Here is a 6,000-nt window from a genome sequence, read left to right as displayed (position 1 = left end):
CCTTTGCTAGAAAACGCAGTGCAATAAATATTCTTTTTAAGTTATGCAATAATTTTGACATTATATTCATGTCCATTCGCCAAACTAGATTTATATACACAACCAACTCTGATGCGACATTGTGAAAGATTCTCGCATGTTCGCGAAACAGGAAATACACGTCATAGCTTCCGTGAATCGAAAGCAAGGTTACTGGGGCACGCAAAATACCGTAAGAAGAATTATATATTCCAAATGCAGGCATCATCATTTTTCTCTTGCACAAATAGAATAATCGGGCTGAATTTCCAGTCTAAAACTACCATGTTCTGGCAGCAAGTATCAAAAACCTGTGGTAATTTTATTATATGATAGGAGGTGAGTGAAATAGTTGTTGTAAGTTACCTTTTAAACCCAGTACGTGTGTAGGAAAAACTGCGTATAAGCTGTATCACACTCTCTCTGTCTGTGTGTCAGGTGGTCGTGTCGTTCGCTAGTTGTATGTCACAGCTTAACCCGTACTAGGTAATATTTTTACATGAGGTAAGTTGACATACTCTGGTAGGGTATATGTTTCAAGCCTCTAGCTGTAGAGCCTATTTGCAAAAAATAAGTTTGGTAACACTACTCGTCAAAAGCAGCTCAAACAGTGTTGCTAGCTGTAGGTTAATAGGTTATACAATTGCAAAAGGTGAGTTGCTTATAGCCTATCTGGAAGGCTTGGTGTGTGTGTGTCCATGGCTTATGTCGTAGGTTAATAAAATTTGCAATAGATCTTGTATGTCTTGCCAACCGTCGGCCCTTACATGTGATATAGCAGTTTTACTTATTGTAAGACATAGTGTGTATGTATGAGTAGGGGGAGGTTAGTTTAGTTCACAATAAATCGACCTGTCACGCTATGACCAATTTCTGCTTTTGAGTCACCTGTAAGGCTATATGTGGGTGGGTGAAAAAGCTTAGTTTAATTCACGATAGATCACATTTTAAATTTGTTAGGTTAGTTTTTGTAGAGCTCTCTTTTTCCATCTTTCCTCTATACAGTGAAGACGCAATTAGCTAACCTAGCATACAACATACCTTCCTAATTAATATGGATATTGTCACACACTCCTCTTATTTTATACTGTTGTAAATAGAAAAGATTATGTACGGTAAATGTTTTGTACATTATAGGGAAAAAATGCAAAATATCCTCCAATTTTAATTCGAATCGAGTCGAATTTTTACATATTTCCACGCCGCCACATATTGTCCTATTTGCTTCTTTTACTTGCCTTGCTTAATTAACTCTCGCTAATTAGCATTTTTTTGGAAGAAGTCAACTAGAACAACATATGGCGGTATGAGAAATATGTAAATCAAAGAACATTTTAGCAATATATGGGCCCTAGCAATTAGCTTTCTCGACTAAGAGTACTCTTTCAAACGTCTTCTGCTGATCGTATTACTAAACGAGGACGTTTAAAATTTTTGGGTGTTGAAAAAGTTTGACCCTACTTTTTTATTTCTATTGTTTGCTAATAGATGGCGCTAATAGTACCCCCTCCCCTCCCCTCTCCCCTCTTCTCCTCTGCTGTATGACAAATAGCACAAACATAGAAATCAAGATTTTGGAGAGCAAAACATAAAATTTGCATGCATCTGATGTCGAACCGGGAACTTTTATCTTTCGGGGAGTCAACATTATTTTTTACTCAGTCGTCATATAACATGAACGCACGCAAAGATTCACATGTGCTTTTATTATTTTGTGTTCGGTAAGTACAAGTATATTCTTACATAAATTATTGTTTAATTTAATAAATTGTAAAACTCGGAGCCTGCTATACTAGCCTGTCTATTGAAAGCGAATGTTGCGTGCACGCGGAAATAGCACAGAAAAAATACCGGATGGAAGTAATTTAAAATCACTGGGGGCAAGGTCAGTATTACGAGAACGTAAAAAACACGTGCTTCATTCAACTTCGAAAAATAAGAATGAATGTGTGCATACAGAACACATATGCTTTCTTTTCATAGTTGTAAGAACATATAAATTGTGCATGAGGTAAGTTACGAGAAGGCTCTCTCAATTAGGTACAAGTATTGTACAATTAGGTACAAATTGTTGTACAATTATTTCCCCCAGTTGCCCAGTTGGAGTTGGGGGCATAACACTGGTATTATTTGTAATCACAGTGCTTACTCATGTATTTTGTTTAATATTTTATTTCAAATTCACTGTCAGAAACTAGTGTTGTTAGTTTCTGCATGTAGGTTTATTTACTCTGTTGGTTGTCACTGTCAAGTTTTTAGTATTCGTACAGCATAAAAAGCTATAACCCCCCTCTCAAAATATATACATTGTATACGCCAAGATGCGCAATAGCCTGGCAACACATCATGAAAAAACATGCCAAGAAGACCCAGTGGGTTTATAAGTCAGTGCTGCCAATTCCTATTTGTAGGTTAGCTTAGCCAGTGAAAGATCATATAGTAGAATTTTTGTAGAGTGGGTGTTTGCGAGTTCCACGACGCGCTGCCTGCCGATACTCTATGCAGCGTCATCCTGATTGCGGAGAAGTCCTTCGTCCACGACGTGAAGAACGAGAGGGTGACGGAACAGTTTTAAATTCATAAAAAATTGCCACATACTAAAAATCAACATCCAACACATTTTAGGTTATATAAAATTTGTGAAAACCTTATAATACTGAAATATTAAAACAAACGGAGTCCCCCCTGTAGGTTAGTTCGGTGCGTAAATAAAAAAAATGATAGGTTAAGTTATATCACTTAGGATCGTAAAAAAAAAAAATAGGTTAAGTTGTATCACGTAACATCGTGATATACCTACCAAGTATAAATGGAAAAAATGAGTGCGGTGAAAATTTGTACTAAAACATCGCTAAACGCTATAACATCGACAAAAAATTGTCAAAATATGTCAAAAAGTGATATTCGATTGATAAAAAAAGAGGATACCTACAAAATATGATCCTCAAATAATGACGTTCAAACAGTACCTAAATAAAAAAAATGATAGGTTAAGTTATATCACTTAGGATCGTAAAAAAATTAAATAATCGTAAAAAAAGGATAGGTTAAGTTGTATCACGTAACATCATGATATACCTACCAAGTACGAGTGGGGGAAAAATGAGTATGGTGAAAATTTGTACTAAAACATCGCTAAACGCTAAAACATCGACAAAAAATTGTCAAAGTATGTCAAAAAGTGATATTCAATTGGTAAAAAAAGACCATACCTACTAAGTACTATTTTGAAACAACTAATATACACTACTTTAATCCGTAGAAACCAAACTTCGAGCACGACCCGTCCAGGTTGGGAGACAACAGAGCGAAGTGGAATGACCTCTCCGGAAGCGTCCCTTCAACGAGCGCCGAGCGTCCTTTTTCGAAATCGGAATAAAACGAAGGACATGCTTTTTCGACACACAGTTTTGCCGCGATTCTTGTAGCGAGAGCACCTACTTGCTACCTCTCCGTATACAGTCTTACCACGATCCTTGTAGCGAGAGCACCTCCGTGTTACCTCTCCGTATACAGTGGACTTTGTTGTGCTTCGCGAACATCAGTGTGGATAGGCAGTAAGTCTACACGAGTGCGCTTACCTCAACCGCTGGAGGAAGTTGAAGCGAGACTGTGTTTCCGTGATAATCTTACGCCGTTTACAGTTTTTGTGAAACGAGGAACATCGACAATTATGGCGAGCAAGAGGTAGAAGAGATGTGAGGGCGTTACCCTCGATTCGCCCGATGTCAGACAAGACTACGACCCATGCCTACAACATGCCAAGAAACGACGAGCTACGCCGCCTGATGCCTACCAGCCGCCACGGAGAGAGAGAGAGATGTCGAACGCTGCCCTGTTGACGTCCCGACGCGCCGACGATGCCTACCAGCCGCCACAGAGAGAGAGAGAGATGTCGAACGCTGCCATGTTGACGTCCCGACGCGTGAGATCGTCCGACGGTGATGGAGAAGACGCCGACGAGACAAGAACGACCGCCCAGATACGACGTCCGAACCGTGCCAGACCACGGAGATGTTCACCGATCCCGAGAGGGAGAGAAGCCGAGGAACCAGATGTATGAACGCTCTTCGCATCTTTATCGTCGCGACCAAGGAAGGATAGGAAAACCTTTCGTGTGAATACTATGTGTTTTCAATCGCCCATAAAGACGCCAGGATGCACCTTGGAAGCTGAGAGATGGTAATGTATTCATCTGTGTGAATGTCAACACGTGACGGCTCGATTGATTTAGATAACGCCCTTGAAATTCGTCAACATTTTGAAAACGCCCACACAACTCGAAACTTCATACCAAACTCCCGTCTTGTCATTTGTAAATTTTATTCGTCTCAGGTCAATTTTTCTTATTTCTGGTGATATTTTTTTTAATGATCTTAAATTCGTTGTTGTTTGTGCTCCTTTGTATTTGTTTAAAGTGCGTACTATTAGAGTAAAGCGCCGCCCGCTTAATTGTTTAATCTGTTCGAGGTTTGTTCATTTTTATGTGTCAGCGCTGTGTCGCTGCTAGCTACGTCAGGTCGCGTATGTGATATTTGTTAAAGTATTTGCCTAGTAATATGAATAGCTCGTCGCGGCGAAGTGTTTAAGTCCCGCCTGCTTGAGAGTATATGTTTGCGTCACTCAGCGGAGGTTATGGTTATGTTTGGAACCACGGGAGGTCATGTAAAAGGAAAACGTCCGCCCACGTGAGCGTAATTGCCGTTGAGACGCCTTTGTTTATGCTGGACAAATAATGTATTGTCACGTCACTGACCTAGTTTTTTTTTAAAAAAAGGTGAACTTAAGTATGGGCTGGCTAGGATTTGAGTAGCACTGGAGCAAAATCACAAATGACCTGATTAGACAAAAATTCAAGGTAAATTTCAATATGAATGCAATAATTAGGGCTCGTCGTCATAAAACCTGTACATGTCATGTATCATTTTTTGTGTTGATGACCCCGAAAGGATTGAATCTGAGAGAGAATGTGTGAGTGAAAGAGGGGGAGATGTAACTAATTGATTTTTGTTTTGTTATGAATAGAATATACTTTTTATTTTTTCATGTTAATTTTTGGGCTATATCATTTCGTACGCATGTCGCTACCCGTGATTTTCAGGTATGCAGCTAGCCGCTTCCCGGCTACAGGTAAAGAGGTGGTAATAGAAAGTATATGTTTTCTTTTTGTTTTATTCGATATGGCTAATCACTATGCACTGTTGGTCACCGGTTCCTACCCACGAACTTAACCTGGACCGTAACGCTATTTCACTTGTCCGAGGGAGATTTTGCCGCCTCTATCTAGGTAGTGGTAGCATTTGTTTTCCCGGGCAAGGGAGGGCGTTTCACAATGTATCTTCTCTAACATCACATTTCTTCCCACTTTTGGCTAATCGCTAAAATGCAGATGAATGACTACAAGCAGTATTCGAAGTCGGGGTGCAGGAGAACCCCCCCTCCACACACACACACACTATCACCAACTGCACAATCTAAGTATCACCCAACCTGCCACGATACGAGACGAACGTTTTCTTCTGCCCCATTTCATTTCGAAAACATTCACTTGTCCCATCTCCTTTTATGAGACGAGACGGAAAATGTCTCGTCTCGTGCGCAACACTAACATTAACAATAGAAGCATCCTCCTAGCTGTCCCCAAAGTCTCGAGATAGCATCCTCCCATGTAACAATTTCAAGCCCAATGAAATGTCACTCACAAGGAAACAGTCATGCGCAGGTCGAGAATCAAACCTAGAACATGCGACTTCCTCAGATAAATCATGAATTTTGTGTATAATTGTGAATCTGCGGTTTGGTTTGCATATATAAGCAAGATAATATTCAGTTTTCGAGGGCTCGTACCGTCGAAACGAGGAGTACAAAAAAAATATATTAAGAAAGGTTTTTTTTTGCATTTATAATGATAAGCCTTTGCATACGTTGTTAATTCCGAGACGGATGTTTATAAATAGAGACGAGACTGTCAATGAGACATTT

This window comes from Lepisma saccharinum, chromosome 5 (genome assembly GCF_977018435.1).
Source record: "Lepisma saccharinum chromosome 5, izLepSacc3.1, whole genome shotgun sequence".
Classification (NCBI taxonomy): Eukaryota; Metazoa; Arthropoda; class Insecta; order Zygentoma; family Lepismatidae; genus Lepisma; species Lepisma saccharinum.
This window is presented reverse-complemented; position numbering follows the sequence as displayed.